Below are 26,254 nucleotides of genomic sequence, written 5' to 3'. Positions count from 1 at the left end.
AGCCTTCTGGGGAAGCAAGTCTGCTTGGCCATATAAGCTCCAAATTTCTGGGACTAGTCACTTTTTACAGAGTCACCACTTTTACAGCTAATCACATACATAAAAATTCAGACTAATATACTCCTAGTTACCTCAGGGCTCTTACTCCAGCTTTCCTTACATAACATGGGCAGATTTCCGGTGTCTGCAGGAACTGTATGGACATGAATATGTTGGACGCCATGGTCTTAAAGGTCTTTTCCAACCAAAATGATTCTATGATATGTTGCTAATCCTCAAAGGCTCTTTGACTTCCAGCTGTTTTTGTGGATTTTCCCATTGGCCAAATATTGCACGGGCAGATCAGCTGATTATCTCCTCCACTTCCTAGGAAGTCATTTCCCACAGTCACCTGAAGATTCTGGAAATATTTGCTTTGAGAAATATTCAAGTCTCATCAGCCTCGTCAGCTGACGAGAAAAATTTACGCTGTTTTCACTGTTTCTATTGTTACATCCTGCCAGGATGCAAATAATACTGAACAAAGGTAATTCTTAGAAATATTTTGTATGTTAAATCGCAGCAAGAAATCAGAATCTGGCAAAAGTTTTAGAAGTGGAACTTTGAATTACAAAATAGGTATAACCAAAAAAAACCAAATAGTGAAGAATGATTTGATAGCCTTTCCTATTATAAAATACTTCTACTTGCAGTGAAGAATTATTTTTCTCACTCTCCAAAGAAAAGTATTTGGAAAAAAGGGTACCTCTCTTTTTAATGGTGGTTTTGATTCAGCTCTCATGGTGGTTTTGAGATATTGCATGAAATAAATTTATTTTTAAATAAAGAAATAAGATGTTAGAAGAAAGGAAAAGGTCTATTCTGCAAATATTAGTGAAAATATAGGTACAAACATTCCTGGTTTTGCACTGTTGTTAAAAGTATACAATTAAAAAAAGACATAGAATTTTTTCAGTGGATGACACTAAGTCCTCTGCTTTCCTTCTGCTTTTCCTTTTTAGTTTGGTTTCCCCATATCTTACTGTTTTAAGGGTGGTCCTGAGTTTACGTATGTATGTGTGTCTGTATATAATGGCATAATAACATCTCAATTAGATATGTATTTTAATGGACTTATTAGTATAAATACACGTGATTGGCCTCTGTTCTGCTACAGAACTGAAGTTAATCAGATAAACTTCAAAGGGCAAACTGAAGGATTATGCCTTATCTCATGGGGAAACAACCCTTCCTTTGAGGTACCTGTTGGCATCCAAAAAGTTCTGTCAAGTCATCAATACATTTTAACTACCTTGGGATAGTTTCCTACCTTTTTCCTCTGATGTAAAAAGCCTTCCTTTTTCTCTCATGTAAATATTCTACTTAGCCCAATGAGATCTGGAACCCCAGCTGATGCTCTGGCTAACATCACCACAGCCAGAATCAACCAGTCATCAAACATTTTCTTTCTAATATCTAAAAGATGCAATTTGTTTCTTCACAAGTTATACAAATATAGCTAGCAAACAGTGATATTATTAGGAAGGCTTCAACTTCCAGTTTACATGGTGCCCATACAAGTGCTAACCAGGGTTATTCTTGTTAATTCAGAATCAATTTCTCTGCATATATAAGTCCTCACTCAGTTTCGTGATCAAATAAAATCTCTGGGCTAAATAATATGCCTGAATTTTACTACTACCAGTAGAGAAGTCAGACATTCTCTCCCCTGTTTATTCAGTAGAAAACCACTGTTATTTGCAAAACAAAAAAGCAACATAGTGAGAACATTGAAATCCTTTCTCTCTCTTTTTTTTTTTTTTTTTTTAACTGCTCAGACTAAACTACACAAAAACAGCCAGTCATTTCTTCCCTGCCAACTGATTATGCAGCCATGTTGTTTGAAAGCTTGCATAATTTACATTAGCATGCCTAAGATCTCAGGTGACTATGCCTTTGAGGCCAGCATGATAGCCCCAGTGGACCAAGATTTGATATTCTTCCCAATATCTGACCCTTTTTTCCTTGTTAATTATAGGCAGACTTCCCTGGCCTGAGCCTGGATCTGCACCTGTTTCCCATCTCTGAGCAGCTGCTAATTAGGTTGCAAATGGTGGGGCTGGGCAGAGCTGGCCACACATGCTTCAGCAGTCTATTGATCAGATTGGCATGCCATGCATACAACAATTATTACCTTCTGAACCCATTTCCCACAATAAAAGCTGCTCACAGACACCACATTGTAGTGAAATAAAAATTGTATCACTTCTTTTACTGATGAAATGTAACGATGCTGCTCCAGTTGAATAAGGGACAGTAGAGGATGGATTTCAGCTTCAAAAGTCTCTTGTGCAGAAAGAATTAATGAATTTATTGAGTTATGTATATTTAACATGAAGGTGTGACATCAACAGAGCACCTAAAAGTATGGTAACGTTACAGTGACTTTTAAAAATGTTTTTCAAAAAGTCAATGTTTGTCTCTTTGGTCCCAGGACAAAGCAAATTCTGAATCTTAACTTTAAAAATAGAGCTTTGAATGAGCCTAAAAATCTTATGCTACAAAACTTATTTTCATTAGTACTTTTTGTACCAAAACTCAGAAGAAAATCACATCTGTAAGAATTTAGGAATCAGGAACATTATAGGAGTAACTGGTGATAAACCAGCATATATCAGCTGAAGAAAGAGCTTCTCTTTGTCATTTAAAATGAGGAAATAATGGTGAAAAACATTTCATCTAATGTTGAAAGTTAAACTGTAAGTTAGGTGTATATCTCTCGCCTTCAATTTTAAATGGCATTTCAGACATTTCAGATGTTGACTGTTGTGCTGTACACATCTCAGGTTGGATGAGATTAATCCCATGTAAAGAACGACACATAAATAAATGTCTCAAACTTCCCTAATCTTGTCCGAAGAGACCAAGTCGGTGATATCATTGTGATCATTCTGAATAAATACGCTTCCCTCTAGGATAAAGCACATGACATGGGTGCCCTTCCTAAACTTTTCAGATTGACCTCTTGCTATATGTTTTGCCATGGAGAAAAATTCAGTTTGAGATTGGGGCAACTGAATTTAGGTGTCTAGCTATGCATATTTACAGGTATGGTAGCTATCTAAGCTTCTGTTTCAGTTAATGGAAGCTTAGTCAATACAGCCCAGGGAGTACAGTTTAGCTGTCAGTTTGCTTAAATATAAGAATTTACCATCATCCTAAATACCTGATACCTGACACATTTACACAGATCTTACAATTGTGATACCAACACCATGTGATTCTCATGTTATGCTGGAACAAGAGCTGGAAAACTGGTGGTTATTCCATATGTATCTGTGTACAGACCCCTATTCAACAATTATTTACTGGCTATAACAGGAGTTTCGGCGCCTAGGGCACATCTAGATAACTTTATGAACAAATATATACTTTGTTGTCTTCATCTGGAGCTGAATATTGTTGCATAAACAGGGTCAACATTTAAATGCTGATGTTTAATTCTGAATAAGATATTCTAGAGTACCCAAGAAGTCTGCATGAAGCCAAAGGATATGTAAGACACACCTTTCTAGAACAGAAGCTGGAGATCAACTAAAACGTTTCACAGAACCTGAAGTGCCATTAGACATGATGAGGACTGAATACTGCTCTAAAATGGCTTGATTCATTTGCCTAAAGACAGGTTTCTCCTTCAATTTTAGGCACCCTAAGACACTGTTCCTGATCTTCAGCTACTGTCCAGACACTTCTGTGGATTCTGTGTAATATCTGCCAGCCACATGGGGCTGTGTAAGACATTTTAGGGCACTTGAAATGGCACTAGACACTGCATTTTAGAGAACAGAATCCAACCCTATGTGTAGTGTTGCTTCCTGGAAACGGTCTTGAGAATATTATTCAGTGTCCAGTTGCTTCATTCCAACTAAACTTGGGTGGGTTATCACTGGGACAGAAGAAACAACACCTCAAAACAAAGGGCCAGCTCTGTAGCAAAATTCAGCGAATTACACTAAAAATAAAAAGCGGCACTGCCTTTGGTCCCCAAAGAAAAAGGGAAATAGATTACAAGCACAAAAATGCTAATTTATTCATACCCTCATAATAAACAATATTTTTTTAAAATTTTAGCAAAAAAATAGACAAGTATCGCCAGCCCAAACAGTGTAGAGTATGGATGTTTCAGAGCAGCTGAAAAAGGAGTTCATCATGACAAGAGTTAGACAACTCCATCCCAGTCCAAGACATGTCTAACGTGGGTGGAATAAATCATCCCTGAAGACCATAGAAATCCTTTTGGCTTTCTTGCACTAAATACCCAGCTTTTCAAAATCTAAAAATATGTGAATTACTCTAATATTTTACAGATACATAGGGCAAATGTGATATAGAAAAGTTAAAGTTGCTTAAGGAGGTGAGAAGAGTCTCTGCAAGTCCGGAAGGGATTCCAAATGTATCTTACTCTCCTACATGCTGTATCGAAGCCACTGTACCATTCTTCCACCTAAGTGGGGACATTTATAATTCCATGTGGTCACAATCATAAATTTCAATGGATCTTCCACTGTGATCAGGGAATCATCATCAGCAATGGATTGTGGGACAGAACCTCCTCCATGGTGCTAGATCTTAAATTCAAGAAAGCAAAATAAAATACTGAATAATATTAACATTATTTTTAAAATGTTTTTATCACCAAGAGCAAGTACAAGAAGAAGTAGTCTGCAATAGTCTTTATCCAATCTTACTCAGCTGACTATGAACAACGTACACATCACCTGCAAAATGAGATATCTGCAGTCAAATGGATTCTTTGCCCAATGAAATATTGTGAAACAATTTTGCATTGAATGCAGAATAAAACAAAGATTTTAATAAACAGAAAATCGTGTGAAATTCACTTTATAAATAATTCATTGTGAATTATTTGCTTGTCTTAGGATCTGCAGGCCAGATTCCCAACTAGTGTAAATTCACATCATTCTGTTGGCTTCAGTGAAGCTACGCTGATTTACACCAGCTGAGTAACTGACCCAATATGTTGACAAAGAAAATTTCATCAGCATAGTAGGACAGGATATGCCTCAAAAAAATTAAAAAAAAGAGTGGCACGCAATGAAAACAGTAACAAAACAGTTCACCAGCTGCTCACAATCTTAATATGCCTGTGGATGGTGCAAACTAAATAGAAACCCCTTTGTGCAGGCTAATAGTGTGCTAGGAAACTGCAGCAGGTGAAAACACAATAATGATCTTCCCATTTTTCAGGAAATAATGATCTGAAACAATAGTTGGCAGCTTAACTCTTGTCAGACTGTTGTTTTACAAAATTCAGCATTTCCTCTACTTTGAATGTGTATTAGCAGAGAATGACTCATTGATGTTGCCAGATCCCCTCATTTTTCATATACAGCAGAATGAATTATTTCCATATATCATGTCATGAGCTTTCTCTATTTTTACATTTTCCCACTGCAGTTGAATCAAAGTGAATATTTCATAGGGATTCCTTTTCTGTAGGGTTTGACCATAAATCAGATTTACTACAATCTATCTGCAGAAGTGACCTGTTTTCTCAAACCTAACATGGCAAAAACAAAACAAAAACTAACTAAATAAATCCTAGACATAATATACTTTTAACTGCAGACATACACTAATGAATATTTTTAAAAGTGTCATAACTTACCTTTTATTAAATGTTTAAAGACATACAATTGTTGCATAGAAGTAGCTTTAGTATTTTGGACAGGCTTGGGATGTAGTTTGTCTCGAGCCAAAGAAAAAAGGAAGCAGAAAAGGTAGTGGATAAATTTACATCAACACATGACTGGATATGAGTGGTTATGTTATAGTTAAGTGCATTATGAAAGATTTAGAAAACTCCAGTCTTGGCTTTAGGCTCAAAGTAATTAGCAATTTTTGCATATATGAATCAGTGGAGATTCTGAATCTAACTTCAGGAACATTAAAGTTTTCAATACAATCTCTTAGCTTGTGTTCAGGGGCAATGTAGTAAGAAATATCAGGGGATCAGTAAGTACCTGATATAATAAAGCAATACTTGTACCCTTGCACTTCAGTGAATTGATTCTTCTAGGATTGAACCAGATTAAAGTCCCAAAAGTGAAAGCTGACCAAAATCTAAACTTATTGGCAGATTCTAGTTATTACGCCAAGGAGATTCAGCAAAAGCACATGAAAAGAGAGAAAAAAATGGGATTAAATGAGAAGAAAATTACTGGTTCTTTTTAGGTGTAAACTTGACCAAATATGAAATATATGACGGACTGTGACAGCAAGGATCTGAACTTGATGACCAATGTAATGTTCTTGAAAGAATTGATCCAATGAGAAAGAAAAACAGCTGTGATTTCCAGTCAGTCAAACTTTTTTCCTTTCTTTTGTTCCCCACTGCTTCAAAATATATTGCTATTGTTTACTCTTTGTCTTTTAGGGACAGTCATCTGTGGTTAAGTATCTGTACTTAGCCCTTCATAGAATTACAAATGAAAACTGAGTTTAGGAGTTAATGGGATTGAAAAAAAAAAAAACAAAAACAAAAACAAACCCTCATGTTTACTTCTTGGTCTGGAAAACTTAGTCACAGTTATCCAAATCAGTAAGGGATTCAGAAAGCTGCTGCATAGTCCATCAGAACACACAAATCCATTATCTCAACAGAGATTAACCTCTGGGCTGAGAAAATGTTAAAATGTTGGGTTTGAACCTTGGTTTTAATCATTATGTTAAAAAACAAAATGCTTGGACAAAATACATCAGTTCACCTCAGTAAGGATGTCATGGCTTAGCTGATCTATCTTACAGCACAAATAACGATGCACAAAGATTTGCTGAAAATTTAAGTCTCTTTGTGAATAACCCATGTGCACGCATGCACAGAGATCAATACATTTTTTACTCTGAATTGCTTATCCAATCTTTTTTTTTATGAGTGTTCTTTTATTCTACTTCACTTTCACAGTAGATAAGCACAGTGACCTGGTCTGTGAGTAAAGCACAGATGCCTGTGGTGAGATACCAACAAAATTTGTGCATCTAAATATGTCATCAGATCCTCACTCAATTTACTGAAGTTCGTCAGGTACTTAACACTCAGGATCCAAAAAATTGTCTGAAAGGCTTCAGTCTCAGTATACCAGATCTCCTTGGGGACATAGGTCTTGTGGAGGTTCCTCCAGGATAGTAAAGTGGTATTTATTAATCTCTATCAAGAAACTGAAGCCAATGCAGAAATCCAATAGGTTTGTTTGATCAGTCTTTTGGTAAAACACAGCAGCCTGTAGGTCACTTCCCTTTATTTCCCCTCATCCAACTGTGCAGTGTGAAAATTTATGGTTCCTAACCTCTTGCAGAAGTTCAGACTTCTTGTGGAATCATCTCAAAACTCTCTAACAGACTTCAGGCAAAATCAGAGGAGGTAATTTAAACACTTTTTCCTCTCCCATCTCAACCAAGAGCCTGAACAAATATAAAGAGAGCATCTTTCTTAAGCCTTCACTTTGTCCCAGGTATTCCTTCATTCTATTGTGACAGGTGAAACGGCTTTAATAGATATGTTGAGGAATCACCTCCAAAAGAGGCCGTTAGTCATTTCTTAGACAATGTTAGAAAAGCAGGCAGAGGAGGAAAGAAAAATGGATCTCTTTACTTCTTGAACACAACATTTCTTCTTCAGGGTAGAGAAAGTAGCAGTGTAAGATCTTTCATCTGTGTTTTGAATACACATCATGACAGAAATATCTTGGAGTTGATCTTCAGCAGATAGTTGAGGACAGTCCAAAGAACCATTTATAGAAGTACCAAAACATACATTAAAGTTTCAGTATTTGTCTGTGAGGACTGGAATTGTAACATATCCTTCCCATTAGCATTTCCTGTCTGCTGCCCCTAGAAAACAACTTTTCCTTCATGTTGCCTTCTCTAGGAAGATCCCAAACCTTGCCAATGAGCTTCTTGAAAGAGCAGAGTGACTCCGATTGAAATATATAGGTAGCAGCACAGACAACAGTTGAAATCCTTTCTTTGATTATCTGCCTTAAATACACCAAAATAGTACTGATAGCCAGAAGGTCTGAAGACTGCATTTACTGATTTCCTTCTTTCCCCTTTAGCAGTTCAATTGGTTGGAACTATTTGGGCACCATTTCACCAACCATCATACATGTTTGGACCCATGCCAGTATTTAAACACAGTTTTACATGAGCTGTACATCAAAGAAGGGAGAGGAAGGGATAGAAGGCAAGAGCCTATGCAACTTCATAGTGAAGCATGAATTATGTCTCTGTTGTAACCCTCCTTCTCTGGGTCACTTTCTTTTGCCACCTCTACCTGTGTGCAAAGGAGTACGTAAATACACAGAATATACACAGTATATACACAGGTTAAAGGTCAAAAGCAGTTATCTGTTACTTAAATAAGCACAGAAAATAGCTGAGACTAATGAGCTACTGTTCTAAGCATTGGTATGCTCACCATCACCGATAAGACACCCAAACTGATCAGACACTAAGCCAGTCAGCATTCTTGATGTTCCTATGTGGTTTTCTATCTTTTCCTTTATCATTCTATGATGTTCTATGCTGTCATTTTCCCTCTTGAATACTTGAGCTGCTTCTTATCCTCATTTCAACAATCTTGCAGCTATTTGCAATTTTACTTGTCTTGCATGGTTCTCCTCAACATAGTTTCTCATTCACTGTTTTTTTCTGACATTTTTAGAATAGATATGGAAGGAGGACCTGTAGTAGATGAGTTTACTTGTTATTAATAAGGGACATGAAGAAAATGTATATCTTGATTAAATCATCATGTTTAAATTTCAGATGTGACTAAACAGATTCCTGGGGGTTTTTGCTCAAGAGCAGTGACATGGGAATGCTGATAAACATCTTTTAAAACACAAACCTTTATGACACACTCAGAGAAAGAAGAGCACTTGTTGTATGTGAACATTGGTGAAAGCATACATTTGAACTTCTCTGAAGAAAAAAATTCAAGTTTACTTTTGTTAATAATCCTGGTCATGGACGCTTAGTAAGGCATGGACAGAGTCCAGGAAATCATCACATACAAAGAAACTAAAGTCTAGCTCTAAAAAAGTACAAGTGGCATAAATCCTGTGTTATATCAAATTATGCTAGTCACATGAACTACTCCATATGTGACTAAGCTCCCTGTTTACTCAATAGCCAGCTCAATTTAACCACCAGAGAAGCTCACAAGGACCTCTTGAAAATTGCTTCACTTGCATAACCACATCAGTGTTGCCTTAGAATATTTGAGACAACTACATGGCCATGGTGGGTGTAGTACAGGACCTACAGGAGAGCCATGATCAGGACAAACAAGATCATGAGGGATAACCTCAGTCATCTCAAATGGCACTAGAAGAACATTTTTAGGCAATTGATCTATATGGACTAAATTCCTGTTATGGATAAAGGAGTTTAGACCTGCAGTATCTATACAAGCACTTACATCGCAAACACCTATACTTAGGTGTGTTAATCTTGAACCAAATCCTATCCTAGATAACTAATATGAAGTAGATATCAAGTAGTCAGCTGGCTAAACACAAACATTTAGCACCATTTAGGATAACCTAAAACGGTTGTCAAACTCATGTTCACCAGAGGCCACATCAGCCTTGTGGTTGCTTTCAGAGGACAGAATGTCATTTTAGGACTCTATAAATGTAGGAGTAGTTACATTTACACAGTTCTAAAAGTATATTTGTCCCTTTGAAGGCAACCATGAGGCTGATGTGGCCCCTGGTAAACATGAGTTTGACACCCCTGCTCTAAAGTATTCTACCTGGACTCCAGCTGCAACTCTCAAGTCTCAGATGGCACTAGGAACCACAGCATGTGTGGGCTATTAAACTGAGCCACTAAATTTTAGATGGCTAAAATTAGGTTAGATGAATCCTGCTTTCAGGGCCTCAGGATGCTACTTTTAAATCTTCTCCACCCTATTAATCTGACACCTAAAGGCTAAGACTGGGAATAAAAATTATGCCCTTCATAGGCTTCTAAATGCAAGAGATACGTTATTACTCCTCAATAAGAACTAAGGCCTGAGGATATTTTACATCCTGAAGTCTTACAAAGGAATTCAGTGTATGAGTTTCTGTAAGCATAAAATGTTACATCCAGACAAACATGATTTATTAATATAATAACTTTAGGTCTCTTAGAGAGGCGTAAGCTTGGTCAGTGTATTGGGTGGGTGGAAGGGGAAGCAGACTATTCGTAGATGGTACTACTTAAAATCCATCATCATCATTTTTGCACAGTTTCAGTAGTACACTTTCAAAGATTAACTGATTCAAATGCTCATTAGAGTCTGATGCTATTTTTTGAAGAATAATTTGTTATCTAAACACTTTCTAACATCTTCCACTACTTAAATTATCTGCAAAACTTCCATTAAAATAGAGTGTCTTAACTGCACTATGCACTCTGAATGACAACATTTTGATGCCAATGTCCTATCTGGTTCCCATATCCTACTGTATTTTCCCTTTTGAATTTTGTGATAAAATCAATCAAAGAAACATTTGGACAAATAAAGAGAGGATGGATGCACAATAGCTCGAGCCAATAGATTACTGTGCAGTTCAGTATAAGAAGAACTAAAAATCCCTCCTACTTCTGCTGCTATACTACCATATCCAGCATTCTAGCTATGTAAAAAGTAAAAATGACTGACATAGTGATGACTAGGAACCATTTAAAATCAAAGGCAGGCCCCTTTTATCAAAGTTCTTGTTTGTATTAACGCTCTGTGCATTAATATTTTGGCTATTTCCTATTTCTTTTCTTATTAAGTATCTTCAGTGATAGGTCTTTGACAAAGAAATAGATTCTCTATTCCAAAGCAAGTTTTTCTTAAAACCCTGTTGTTTATTTAAACACTTGGTGTTTTATTCCTAGAAGGAAATAAGACTTCTTGACATGACATCATACTTCCAACAGACTCAGTGTTACCATGTTTGAGAATCCTTGGTTACATAGTATTATTTTATTTTCCAACTTTAAGATACATAAGATCACGATAACTAGAAGTCATCTACCTTAACTGTAAACATCTGGGACACAATTCAGTGTGAAATAAAAGACACAATTTAGTTCAACTGAACCATAAGTCTAGGTCAGGTATCATCACCCAAAATTCCTTTATGCTCAAAGGAAACAAGTAGGTGTTTCCAACTGTGAATCATCTGATATATCTTAGATCTTTTTGTTTTGTTTTGTTTTAGAATGAGATGAACACTCTCTAGAGGCACAAAAATCATTTAACAGTGACTTCTTAGCAACCTTTGCTGTTAAACTACAGGCTAAGAGAGAAAGTGTATTTCCGAAGTTACCTGAGAAAACCTTGTTGCCAAAAAAATAAAAAGTTACCCAGCACCATGCTGAAGAAAAAGAATGAAGCCTCTGTGCCTTCTGAGTATTATATTTAGACACCAAATCCATGGGTTCCAGGGCTTTCCAAAACATATCACATACAAAATACTGCCAGCTTTTCCTTTAAATCTCTATTTCATTGCTATAACCACAAAAAATACTCTCTGCTTTCCTGTAATTTATAGTTAAGGCACAGGTCTCTGCATTTTCTTCCCAATTATTCCACCTTCTCTATTCTTCCCTCACTTATGTAATCCTTTTAATATCCTCTACCTTTCTCTTCAGGGAATTTTTGTATTGTTTTTATACAACTTATTCTTGTAATTTTCACTCTGCTATAGTATCACAGTAGTGAAGAAAACTACATATATCCTCTAGGTACTTTGAACGTTTGGAAAAACAAATGGTCTAAGTCAGAATACAAGCTGAAGCTGTATCTGAATCAAAAATCCAAGTCTTTAAAGTAAAAATCTTATTAACGGATATTAAACACATAGTTGTTAAAGAATGAACAAGTTTTTATTATTTTAATTTCCGATAATTTAATTTGGGTTATTGCATTATATTAAACCATTAAGTATTTACGATGTATTTTACACCGCACTAAAATGATCTGCCTGACCAAATTGCAGTATTTGAATATAGTGTAAACATATATTTTTTTTAATAGATAAGATCAGAATGATAATGGAAAATAAAATATATATATATATGCTCCTTCCCCCTTCTTCCACAATCCTTTTTATTGGTATCAAAGATTTCAGTGTTAGCAAAATACAGGTTTAGAAATGAAAAAGTGATGTTTCACTTTTTCTTTCTTTGCAGACCTATTCCTTCTGTGAACAAGACCTGTTTATGACCCCCTAATCCATGAATCAAAAGCCACAGAAATAAGGTATAAAAAGACATTTTTTTCCTCGAGCATTTCACCAAGTAGCTGAGCTTGACTGGTTATGAATCTGTAAATACTGTGGCTGAACTGGCACTTGATGGAAGCCACGCTGGTAAAAAAATCCTTATTGTTCTTCAAGAAAATGAAAAAATGAGAAAGACAACAAAAAAGAAATCACAGCTACAGGCTTACTTGAAGTTAAAATCACTCAGTTCTGTTACGTGGTGCACTAACAAGCAGAACTCTATACAAATACTATAACCTTTCGACTAATTTATGCCATTTCCCAGTCATCTGATCTTTATCTGCTACACTGGTGGATGCAAAACTCCTATTTCACTCCACAGCCCTCTATTCTTCCAGCATGTTAAGAAAACCACTGGGACAGCTGCTTGTTTTATTTTTCTTGAAGTATGAGATGCTTACCAGGAGAGAAAACTAAACATTAGCCCATGCATAGATACTTTCGCAGAGGTGACCAGAAATTCTTTCAATTGGCTCCATGCGGGAACTCAAAATACAGCCACAGAGGTGTCAAAATGGTTTTTACCAACTAGTAGTAAACAAATAACTGAAAGTGTATTCATAATTAAGCAAACATTGAGCCAGCTTGTCTAAATATGGCAGTACATTATTCTATAAAATATTTAATCTTCAATTCAAAACCTATTGGGACATTTCTAGATGTTTAGTTTCCACTATGGTGAGGATCAGGTTAGATTATAGTTTTTCTTTAGAATCTGTAAATCTAGATGTTATTACAGCACCCCCTGACACAAGTCGAATCACCTTACAAGAAAAGAGGAACTATCAGTATTATGTGAACTATGTGAGCCATCCATACCGATAGCTTAAACGGGGAATTCAAGTAAACCTGGCAGAAGAGAAAATACATTGACAACAGTCTTAATGATTGATCACTTTATAGTGAAATAAAGTCTTGAAAGTAGCAGTCTTTGATTATATGAAAAATAAAATAGTTTAAAACTTATAATGCAATCTCATCAACTTCATTGAGTCTACTTGCGTGCCTGCAGGTTTGCCTGTGTGGAATGTCACACGAACTTATGCAAACTTTAATTCTGTTCTCTGTGGGTTTCTGTACCTCTCTCATCCCAGAATTCTCTCAGTGGCTTCCAAGCTGTGTCAATAACTGGTGACTAGAACCTACCATGTGCAGGTCACTCTCTCACTGTCTCCTGAGAAAAATAATTGTTTCAGCAGAAGAGTGTTTCATTTCGTCTAGAACCTATAATAATTTTGGACCTTTTTTTTTTTTTTAATCCATGCACTACTTTGAAAGTGATGTAGTTTCATATCAACAAAATGTTTTACAAAAGGTCTTCTGAGGTCATTCAGCAGCATATGGACTTCATTTTTCATGGTCAGTAGTTACGTGTGGCCAGAGTTGCTCTAATTACAACTGTGAAGTGCTTTTTTCCTCAGTACTTGAAATCTTATGCTTCAAGTAATGCTGTTCAGCACATATATGGCACAGGAAAAGGAGACAAGGAACTCAACAACATCTGTTGGGGTTGCCCTCTACTTTGCCCATGCCATGAAGCAAACACCCTTTTTCAGGACAACTCTAAAGGTTCCTTTCCAGCCAGCAACTCCGTATGATCCTATCAAGCTTGTGATGTCCAGAACTGTGTAAACATTTCAGTAGTGTTAGGAAGTAAGTGTGAGAGGTACAGGTTTGGCTTCAAGGGATTTGACCCCACGTGTCTGAGGGTGTTGTGCAGTCTCTTCTTGAACACTGTCAGGCTTGGGGCTGTGACACCTCTCTGGGGAGTCTGTTCCAGTGCTTCCGAAGAACCTTTTCTTAATGTCCAACCTAAACCTCCCCTGGCACATCTTTCTGACATTCCTTCGGATTCTATTGTTGGTCCCCAGAGAGAAGAGCTCAGCCCTGTCCCTCCTCCTCCCCTTGTGAGGAAGCTCTGGCCACCATGAGGTCTCCTCTCAGTCTTTTCTTCTCTAGGCTGAACAAATCAAGTGACTTTAGCAGCTCCTCACACAGCTTCCCCTCTAAATCCTTCACCAACTTCGTAGCCTCTTCTGGACACTCTCCAGCAGCTTTATATCTTTTTTATCCTGTGTCCCCAGACCTGCACACAGTGCTCCAGGTGAGGCCGCACCAGTGCAGAGCAGAGTGGGACAACCACCTCCCTGCCCAGCTGGCAACGCTGTGCTGGATGCACCCAGGACACGGGTCTCTCTTAGCTGCCAGGGCACATTGCTGGCTCATGTTCAGTTTACCGTCAACCAGAACCCCCAGATCCCTCTCCACAGGGCTGCTTTCCGGCATCTCATCCCCCAGTCTGTATGCACAGCCAGGATTGCCATGTTCCAGGCGCAAAATGAGGCACTTGTCCTTATTAACCTTCATGCAGTTGGTGATTGCCCAGCTCTCCAATTTGTCCAGATCCCTCTGCAGGTCCTCTCTCCCCTCAAGGGTGTCAACATCTCCTCCCAGTTTTGTGTCATCTGTAAACTTACTTAGTATTCCGTGCATCCAAGTAATTTATGAAGATATTGAAGAGTGCTGGCCCCAAAATGGATCCCTGTGGAACCTCACTAGTGACTGGTCACCAGCCTGACATAACCTCATTTACTAGAACCCTTTGAGCCCATTAAAATTGTCTAAGATAACTGGTCTGTATTGTTTACTTTAACATAGCTCTTAGAATTTCTTTGTGCCGAGTACTCTATTGTTACAGACAATAGGGTTGCCTTTCACTATATAAAAGATTCCTGCTTTTAGCCATGTAAAAGTCTACATCAGTCATCAGTATTTCTTCTACAGGCAATGGAGAAAAGGTTTTTCAGAGTGTAATCCACCCTGTTGTAATAGGCGTATCTAAAATAGGTACAACGAACTGGTGTCTGGAAATGCCTGACTCTTGACTGAAGAAAAAGTCAAGACCTATTTAGACCAGATGTCTAACTTTTAGACAACTTTATTTAGGCAAGATGACTGCCACCTAAATTTATCTACCCTAACTCAAAGGCTTGCAGAAAAGACTGTTAAAATAGCATGTGTCCATTTCACAGGCAGGGAAGCATGTGGTAAAGAGGGAAGAATTTCCATATGCAGTTTAGTGAAATAGAAAGTCAAATTTCAGAATATTTAGATGCTTACAAAAATGACCGGTAAGATCAGATAACTTGCATGAAGTCACACACAAAGTCTGTGTATAGGCAGGAACTGAAGCCAGCTCTCTAGAGTTCTGAGACACTGCTCAACCTTAACAGCATCCATCCTCCCTTCATCAGCCTCATGACCTGACTAAACATCACAGCGAGGGTCCTTTTCTTCTCTTTTTTTAAGGAAAAGCTGTGCAGGTCTCTGAAGCTAAGCAAGTATCTTCTGCTTTACACATTTAAATTAAAATCTATTTAAGAAAAAACTACAAGACATAGTGCAATTTTAAAGTCATTTGGCAAACTGATTCTGTCAAGAAAGCTTAGTTTCATTCTGTTTGCTTGCAACAGCTTTTTTTTTTCCATAACTCTGCTGTTCTTGTTCTTTTAATACATTTGGGAGGCCTGTCAAGGCCTATCCACTCTCTAAATAGCTTTGCAGATTAAATTTTTAACTCTACTCTCTTCATGCAGATGTATATTTCTGACAAAGAATTGCACTGACATGTCATCTCCCATCTTTCTCACAAGAGAGGAAATAGCTACGTGCCAGTACTGTTCGAAACTCTAACTCTCCCCAGCAAACAATAAAATGAAATAATTATAATTATAAAACCCTGCGTCAAGAAAACCTACTTATTCTTTATTTGAGCCTTCACTACATTAATTTCATTTGTCATGGAAGTTTTGGGCTTTTTTCTGCTACACCTTAAGCAACACTTGTAACTGACTAATGAGAAACTGGGGAATATGGGGCAGAAGAAAAATGAGTTTTGTTGATTTTGTTGCTGCTACAGGCACACCTGAACTTGTAACTAAAGACAGTGCAGAATTGCCAGCCTAACCTTCAACTCCTGTTTTCACCTGGAAACATTTTGTCATATACATTTTCTTACACACAAATGCCAATAAAATCCTATTGCAGATTCCCTGCCTAGGGAAAGGGTGTAGGAGTCATAGGAATGAAGGTTTTTCTGATTTACTAGATCAGGAGTGCCCAGTTAAGGACTTTTCAGTAACAGTTGTTTCCTAGAAGGGGGCAATAGACAGTAAAGAGGCAAGAAACTGAATTTCAGTGAACAGAATCCATCCCCAGATTAGGTATGTAAATTAAATGGGTCTTCAATGTGTCGTGCAGTCTGACATCTTAGGTTCAGTTTCCTTCTCCCCACAGAATCAATTGCATGTAAATAGGTCGTTGCTTATGCATAAGTCATTCCTTATGAATTCTTATTATCAAACACTTCTTTGGGACTCAAGATGTTTTTTTCTGAGATAAATATAGAGCTGAAATGGATGAACATGGAAGGAAAAATCCGGGTGAAGATAATGGGAGATCTCTGGGGTAACTCTACTGCATCTAGTACAAATGCCCATTAAAGAGTCTGAGCATTTATAGTCATAAATACTTACTCAAGGTGTGGAGAAATCAACAGGAATACTTCATTAAACAAGATTATAAAAAATAAAGGAGACTGCACTTTCTAGGAGTTGTTATACGACAGTATTGTTACTTTGAAAACAATTGAGAAATGCCAGTTTTTGTCAGCTTAGGGAATTTTCACATTTCTGTGCAGTATTAGAGACAAGAATTAGGCAGGATACTTCCTCTTCTCATTTTATTAACATGTGCCCAGATTATGTCTCCCTTTCCAGATTAAAATTTATTCTATAATTGGAATGCTAAAACAAGCTTTTCCATTGATTACACTGGAAAATTTTCATTTTTAATTGTATTTTATTCTATTTTCTATTATTTGCAGGCAGAAGGGAAGATTATTCTTGTAGTACAAGAATAGTCATACAAGTGTCATACTTTCTAGGATTATCACATAATTCTAATGAACAAATTCCCTGTTATTATAGTTATTTGCCTTTGGTAATGTTCTTGCTCTTCCCTGTTCACTTTGTGATATTATGGCTGAAAATTTTGGTCATGCACAACAATCTGTATAACAAATACCTCCTATTTGCTATAAGGTATGAGGAAGTGTCTTACAGCCAACAATGTATGACAGGGTGCATAGTGGATGTTATGGTTTCTTCTAAACAAGACACCTATTATATGCTTGCCCATTTCTTCAGGAGATGAAGCATCTGGTCCATTGCACTCCAATATTCTGACCTTGTCCTTGTTTTTTTTGATGTCACATACAGTTGTTTTGTGCATGGTGTCATTTGTCTTCTAACTAAGAAAATGGGTTGACATTTGGAGATTGTGACATCAGCTGTGTTGTAAAATGCAGAAGTGCCATCTAAAATGTTGTAAAATATAAATTCAATTTATAAATATAAAAAAGTATAGATACAAATTTAATTAGTCCTACTTGCTTTGCTAGAAAGTATTAGCATATTAAGTTCTTACAATTTTTAATAATAAATGTAAAAAAAAAATCCACATGTCATATAAAAACATACAAATAGTTCCTTTATATATTTTGTTGTGATATTTTTACATGCTTTTGTGCAGGTTCTTTACTAAATTGCACCTCTACATGATTAAAAACAATCATAAAAGCAAATCATTAACTTCAAAGCTTTAATAGTTTGCCATTAATACTAAAGTAAATATTTTCAACCTGAGTACATAAAGTTAAATACTCTGGAAATGATCTAGATGCTTAGCTGCTAGATTATCCACTCTGTACTGAAAATGTTGGCTCTGATCCCCCTCTTCTATAGCATTTTTGACAAATTGCTCCTCTGTTCTGAGGTTCAAGGTTGTTCCTGTTGATCAGAATCTATTAAACCTTCCATGGAACTCAGGGAGTGTTTGCTATGAACTCAATAGGAGCAAGATTTTGTCACAGAATTTGAATGGTTTAAAAATATTAACAACAATGCATTTTTAAGCAATTTCCTTTTTGCTTGTAATACACTGCCATGCTTGTCTTTTTCCTTTTAGAAAAAAAATCTTACTGAGAACTCATATGCTACCACATTTTTATCACTCTGAATGGACTCAGGCAATTTGCTGTTGAATGAAAGTGATACTTGTTCAGGCCTTGTCTTAAAAAAAAAATTTAAAAAAAATAGTGTCCCCTTTCTGAAGACCATGGTTGAACTGCAAATATCATGTCTATTCAAGAGCAGCCACAGAAAAGCTCTATAGCCCTTTTGCATGTGTAAATTGAGTTAAAGAATGGTAAAAGCCAAAATTCTCAGGGTTATTGATTGTTAAATGTCTAAAAATCTTTTGAAGCTCTGGACTTGAATGGCTTAAATGACCCACTTGACAACCCTGCAGAAAACTGAAGAACTGACACAAAATATTTCAAGTTGGAACATTACCCACCTGCTCAAGTTTCTAACTATATGTTTTTAAGTGATATGAGTTCGTTACTCCGCTGATTACTGTGTGTCAGCACCTATAAGTAGAGGTTTTGACAGATCTCTGTCTGGAAACAGAAGTTGTATATTTTTTTCAGTAAAAGCATTTATTAGCATTGTACTGAAATTTTGCAAGGAACATATTTCTTGTGTATGTGTGCTAGTGAGCTCCTCTCACCCCACAAAAGATGTTAGTACTCACTGAAAATAAAGAAGTGGAAAAAAAATCAATTTTCAGTGTCATGAAATATGAAAGTCTTGATCTAATTGTTCAAAACAACTTAAGAATGTCAGGTGTTACTATATATATATACGTGATACTTTTAATATATTAGAACACTGAATGGTGGAGTATCAAACATATAGCACATACACACACCCAAAACAGTCCAGAGCCTGAATTACAGACATTAGAAAGTAAAAATAATACTTATTACTGGACAGTCACACTGCATTGTTCAGCTGTAGTCCTCAGTCCTTTGTTTCATCTTTGAGAGGTATTGAAATACATTGCAAGTTGATGTGATTGAGGAGGGAGGCTGAAGTAAACAAGGTTTTTTTGTGGTAGTTCTGAGCCAGTTGTGATGGAAAAGAGAATTAAAGAGCTGAGTTAAAAGGTGTTATTAGTAATTGAAATACTCAGTTTTTCTTTTTTTTTCGTGATTCATCTGCCACCATGAAGCAGGTGAAGACTTGAAACCACAGCTCAACAGTGAACTTGACAATTTGTTGAAAAAGTGCTACTTTTGAAAAAGCATCCAAATCTGTTTTGCTTTTACTCACATCTTCTTTAAGGAATTTCAGTACAGAGCATAAGGTCTGTCAGAACAATATTTTAGAGGAATAAATCTATCAACAGAAAAATACTTCCAGTACAAGAAAAAAAAATTGCATTTGCAAAATACCGTTCAATTTTTCATTTTCTGCATCCATTTCAGTTCAAGAGACTTGAATTCCACATGAAAGCTGACATTTTAAGCACTAAAAGCAGGTTCTTTCCACTGTTTCTCTCATTTCTGGAAGACCTGGAGGGTCATGGAAGTTGAAGTGATCCTGTAGATCAGTTGTGCTCAGCATTATACAGACACACACAAAAATGTCTGCCTGTAAATCAAATAAAAAGGCCCTGTTAATTAGAAAAGAAAAAGAAGGTATGAAATCATAGCCCTCTGAAAACTGGTAGTCCCACTATGTCCTTACAGGATATATGAAAGACATTGGAGGTCTAAAAGTGGAAAAGTCTCCTCGTAATATAAGAAGAGTACAACTTCCTAATTCATTTACTTATAAATTAATTTTCAATTTTTTGAGTGAAGCTGTAATAACTACCAGAGAAGAACTGAGTGATAGAGGTAGCAATCTTGGCAGGTTAAAAATAGGTGAACGTTTGTGTCTTCACATCCATTCTCATTCTTAGTGTGTTATTTAAAATGTTGTTTTGCGTTTCTTTTTCAGAGAGGCTGTCAGTTCACCTTTGAGAGAGATGCAGTTGCTGTTATGTCACCTCTTATGAAAGGTTTAAGCCTGATAAATGATAGCAAAGCAGATCTGCACAAACAGATGTACACTTCGTTTTGCCTATGTTAGTTATACTCTTTATGGCACTTGTAAATTAAGGAACAGAATGATACAGAGGAATATTAAACAAAAATGCTGTTGCATTTGACATGTTCCCTGCACCCATTTGGTTTTGCCTTGATCTATTCCCCTTCAAACTTGTTCCCTGTCAGACCACCTTGTTCCGTACTATTTCCCTTTTAGAAAATATTGAACTGGATTGACCTGGACCATAGTAATTAAATATTTTCTCAAATAAATTAGTTTTTCTATTTACACCATGACCTTCCTCATCTGTGCAAGTGTTTTAGGCAAGAAATGTTCTGCTCCCTTTTTGGTGCAAACTTGACCTCTGTTGTCTTAGTTGGAAAATGCACTTGATTTCTAACAAGAGCTTTTCAAAATGTAACACTGCTGATTTGTTGGATAATGAAATCCAAATTGTTCCACAAAAAAAGGTGCAATTATACTGCGTGTAATACACAAATAAATTGACTTAATGTTACATTATAATGAAAACTGTGCAAAATCCTCTACACAAGCACAATAAAATAATAAAAAGTAATAGAACAGGTAATAGATGTAAAATAAATGCTAAAAAAGTAGTTCAAATCATTTTCATACCAGTCAAAAGATACTGAGAAGGGCGCATCCAATCACAATAAAACACCAGAATGAAACACTTCTAAATAGTAATATAAATTTTTGTGGACACTTCATGTCCCATGATGTGGAATTGACATATAGTTTGATTTTCTTTTTCCTAATGTAAGCCACAGTTTTACAGTCCTAGTGAAAACATTTTATTGCTGGGGATGTATTAGACATGGTTCATTTCCCTTCTCAGTATGGCTTTAATTTTCCACATCCATGGCTTGACACAGACCCAAACACCAGAAGATGGTTATCTGCTATAAAGTGTTTGGTTTGCTTTGATTGCTTTACAATTTAATCTATAGTTCATTCCATTAACCCTTTCCATTTTAATGCCACAAAAGTCTTCCCCCTCTCCTTAATATAAAGATAAACTTCCTCTGAAACATTTGCGCTGTCATGTCCAGAGGATTACAAAGATAATGGGAAGGAGAGTGGTAACGGGGGGAAGACCAGTGTCTTGGTTAACTTCCCAATGGCCATACCAAAATGGAAAAATAAACTTAACAGCAGAGTCAATTATACTGTGAAGCAGCATTCCTCTTTTTATCAGAGCTGGGGAACACTGGGGATCATCCTCCATAAGTGCTCCAAATACTGGATGCTCTTGTGTTGCTTAAATTCATGTAATTATTACCTACACATTACAGTTTTTGAAAATTTTGCTGTACATCTATATTAAGAAATAATTTATGATGTTGCTTATAATTATTTAGTTTCTTACTTACATCTATTAATTATTACTTAAATATAAAGTAAGCACTCTGCTTCTAAACAATGTATTACTTAATCTTCTGTCTCCCTCTTGTCATGCAAAAGGATCTAAAACTTGAAAAATATCCCCTCATTTTGCAGGTAGTCAAAAAGCATTTATCTCATTTCAATTGGTTAATGATGGGTACGTCTTTTATAACTTAATCACAGCATACATTAATTTGGCAGCTTCTCTTCAACATGTAATCAGTGAAATAATTGAATGCACCACAGCAACAGGATTTTGCCCTTCTGTTTTCATAATACATTCATAATTATTCATTCATTTGGTTTGGTCATATTCATCCCAACGCACCGTGCCAAGAAAGTGCCACTGTCATTCTAACTTTCTCCTCAATCCCTGCTCTTCAGGGGGGAAAAGGAAAAAAATAATTAAAAAAATATAATAAAACCACGTTCCCCGTCTGCAGTGTTGTCACATCCGATATCCAGTTCCTTCCGGCAGAGAAAGTGGATCTGGGAGGGTCACCAGATCAGCCTGTGCCTCGGGGCTCCTCGCCTGGAGTACAAAAGACTCGACTCAACTCACGTTAGTCATCTAGGTGGCCTATCGGTGGTGACGGACTGCCAGCTCGGTCTGTGGGCTAGCCGTGATAACTGCCTTGAAATGCTAAGTGCTTAATTAAGGACCTTTCATATCAGTTATTGAGGGCTCCATCTCCCATAGCCCAGGGCGTTGTACTTTACAGAGGACTCCCCAGAGCCACCGCCAACTTTATTGCAGTGACAAGTTAAAAAAAAAAAAAAAAAAAGGGAAGGAAAGGAAAGAAAGAAAAGAAACAAGTGGTTTTAATCTCTTGCAAGCTTCCAAAATCTAAATATAAGCAGATAGCTGAGCCGACATCATAATCCCCTACTAAAAATACATTTTTTTACTGTTTATGAGAATATTGCTCGCTCGTGTTTTGGGTAAGGTACAGAGTCATCCCTGACAAGATGATCAGACCACTTGTGTTAACCCGCAGTGATATTTTGCAGTGTGCATCTTTTCCCTTCCCCGAGAACACTCGGTACCAGCTGAAGGGACATGTTTATTTAAAAGCAGAAAAAACAGATGTTTGTGGCTAAGCCTTGTATAATTAATACTCACTTTTCATAAACAGCAGATCCACTTCTGTCAAGGAAGGGAAGAAATATTTTGCAACGCACTAAGTAGCTGAGGTTTGGAAAGAAACACCTTTTCTTTCTGTCTGCGGTAGAAATGCCCTGCATAAGAGCGATCAGTTCCACTTTTGATTACTCGTGAGGGTATCTTTCAGCAGGAACTCTGCAGAAGTCATTAAAGTTACATCGCTGAGAAACCACCATAAGCACAATCAGAGTCAGACCCACGGATTTCATTCAGGAGGTTCATAAATGGGATAAACACATTTCTTATTGTACAGCAATTTCATATCAGAATTATTCTAAATATGCAGCAGTGTAAGAGAAGTTCAGAATCAGGACAAAGGACAAAATGTTGCTCCCAGTTTCTTTACCACCAAATCAAAGGAGCACCTGTAAAGTAATCCTGGGAGGAAACTAGAGTCAACAAGATTAATCATTATAATATAATAACAGACCTAATTGCCATCTAACCCCCACCATTATGCAGCTGGTGAGATGGACTGAGTGCAAAACAAAAGTAATCAAAACCCAAATAAGACCCCAGAAGCTGCTCAGGAAAAGTTCTCTGCAAGTTAAACTTCAGTTTGCGGAGCCTTTGGAAACCTCCTGAGCTTACAATTGGGCTGGTCCAGGTTCTACAAGCTGGACAGAACCTCATGAAAACATCCAAAGGGACGCACTGCTCCTGTAGCCCAGGAAGGAAAATGTGTATGACATTGTGATGCAAACATAGCCAACCTCTTTACCATCATCCCCAGCAAGGTAATTTTCTAAGAAGCCAAGCAGGTACAAATAGCAAAGCAGCCAAATCAAAAAATCCAGCAGGTGTAGGCTGACAATTCTTCTTTTCATATCTTTTCTCCAATATCCCTTCTTTTTTTTTTTAATTATTATTTTTTTATTTAATCAACTCACTTTGAGTTCTTTGATGTACCTGCAGCTCTGCACCTCCTTAGTTGCCAACTGATGTGGAAGCTTTGGATGTCTAAAAGCCAGTGACACCAATATGATTTATTTTTAAAATGCAAATGACAAGTATTTCAAGTAAAATGGCACTTCTTAGAATTAACTAAAGTAATATATTACCAGCAACAGCGCATAATAATTTGAGAGATACAGGATCTTCTTCCTAGGTCTGTACATATTTTAATACAGACCAAGGTTTGTATTTTATATTTAAATTTAAATATGGTATCCCGTATAAACTAAATATATATTATATTTGGTATATGGTACTGTATATTCTATATTTAATATATTAAACTTAAATATAGTATACACAGTTTATAATGTGTTATAAAAAGCTTATGAAGAGTAGCAATTAAAACAGTAGACCAAGTTTATCCTGGGGCTTGCATAGTTTTCCACTAAGAATTTAAGCAGGATTTAAGAAGCAAAGATCAGCGTTATTTGAGACATACATTACTGACTGCATCTAGGAGAGAGATCCTGCAGCCTTGTTCATATGAAATATTCTCATACTCCTTCTACAATTCGTAATCTCTGAATAAAAGAGAAAAGATTAAACCTATTGCTTGTTCACTGTGGTGAGATCCTTTGAAATGAAAAAAAAAAAAAGCTGTAGAAATGGAAGATGTGATTGCTTCTTTATCTGAATTTGTAATTAAAGTCACTTCTTTTTCAAGGCAGAAATCAGGGAGCATTCTCCTTGTGTACAGTTTTTCATGCCTAATTTAGCAGATTATATTTCTCCCACATCCTGTGACAGTTAAATAAACAGGCATAGGAAATATCTTTAAAATCATTTAAGATTCTCCATTAAAAAAAAAAATACAATAAAGAGAACGACATGCTGAAACACATAGTGTACATCCAGAAAATGGGAATATTCGGGCCATTGTTTAATTTCCAGGATCAGTTTACAGGGAAAATTATTGATGATACAGAGCTTGAGCATCTGTGCTCACTCAACAGTGTGATCCTGACAATTATTAACTACAAAACTGTTGGAGCAGGGTAAAAACTAAATAAGCTATCACCATGGAGCTGCATGCGAGAGCCACATTCCTCCGGACCGTATTTTTTTTACTGCAGCAAACTCCACCTGATGACAGCTACAATCAACAGTGGCTCCAGGCAGCTGCTTTGCTGCGGGCCACATTCGATTATGTCGCCCTGCATTAGTCCCTAGCGAAGCTGTCACCTTCCAGCCTGTGAAGTGAGAGCATGAAGAGTCTCCTGAAGTCTCTGCAGTTCTGCCATCAGTTAGGGGAGCAAGGGGGAAGCGACGTTAAAAAAAAAAAGACCATTAGCACTGTGACTGCTTGCTGCATTCATTTTACTCGTGGAGGTGGGGGAAAAGAAATAGCTTAGGCGAGCTCGATTCAGAAAGTTGTCTGGTGTTGAATAATTGCAAGGTGGTTGTTCTTTTTTTTTCCTGTGGGGCTGGGGGTAGGAGCAGAAGCTGCTCCCTTTCCCGGATTTTTGGAGTTACTCAGCCTTCTGGAGGGCAGCTCTGATTGTACGTACAGCAGCAGGGAACTGTGCTGTATGTTGACTTTTGGCAATATTTTCCCAAGCATTCCCGTGGCATTTTGGGAGGCAGGAAGCCCTGATGGAGCTTTTGGTTTTAGCTGTTCAGTAAGGCAGTGGGCAAGTGGGGAAGAACATGAGCCGTGAGAGGATTTTGAGACAGAAGAGAGAGGATTTTACTGCCAAGTGAGTCAGCTTATGCCAGGACCAAGGCAACCTGATAGGGAAATGGGTGAATTCTCCATGCCACCAGCTCTAAACCTCTGCATCTTCAGCACTGACACCACAGTCTGGATGTGCCGAACCCATGGCTGTGTATTATCAGCACTGTACGAACCCAAAAGTAGATGTTCCACAGGGTTCCAATGGATTTGTATTTTATTCTGCCATTATAGTGACTATGATGCGAGCTGTGCAGTTTTCCAAGCTGTGCTCATGTGAAAAGCTTTCCAGAAAAACCTAATATTCCTCTCCCCAGAAATTCCTCATCCCAGTTTTCAGATGTACAATAGCAGCAATATTAATAATAGAATATAGTAATAGTTTTGCACCTAGTGTGTATACACATGTGATAGTAATATTTACTAATAATACTGAAGAGATAAATAAACAAGTAGCAGACTCATCAACTTCCTTAAATGAAATGAAAAGTAAAACAGGTGTTTTTTCCCCCTTTAAGAAAGACAATGGAAGCCATAGGACGGCTTTTTTTTTTTTCCTGGACAGTCACTGTCAATTTATAATATTCCACCAGCTGGATGTATTTGATTAAGGTTCTCTATATTTGATTTCAAAACATCATTCTGCATATGTTCCTTCATCACCAAAGACCAATCCACTGCATTATAATTCAGTTTTTAAGGAGCTGTTTTCCAAAGTGCTTAATTC

The sequence above is a fragment of the Nesoenas mayeri genome, assembly GCF_963082525.1.
Source record: "Nesoenas mayeri genome assembly, chromosome: 3".
NCBI lineage: Eukaryota > Metazoa > Chordata > Aves > Columbiformes > Columbidae > Nesoenas > Nesoenas mayeri.
The sequence above is the reverse complement of the archived record's forward strand: the minus strand, read 5'-3'. Positions refer to the sequence as shown.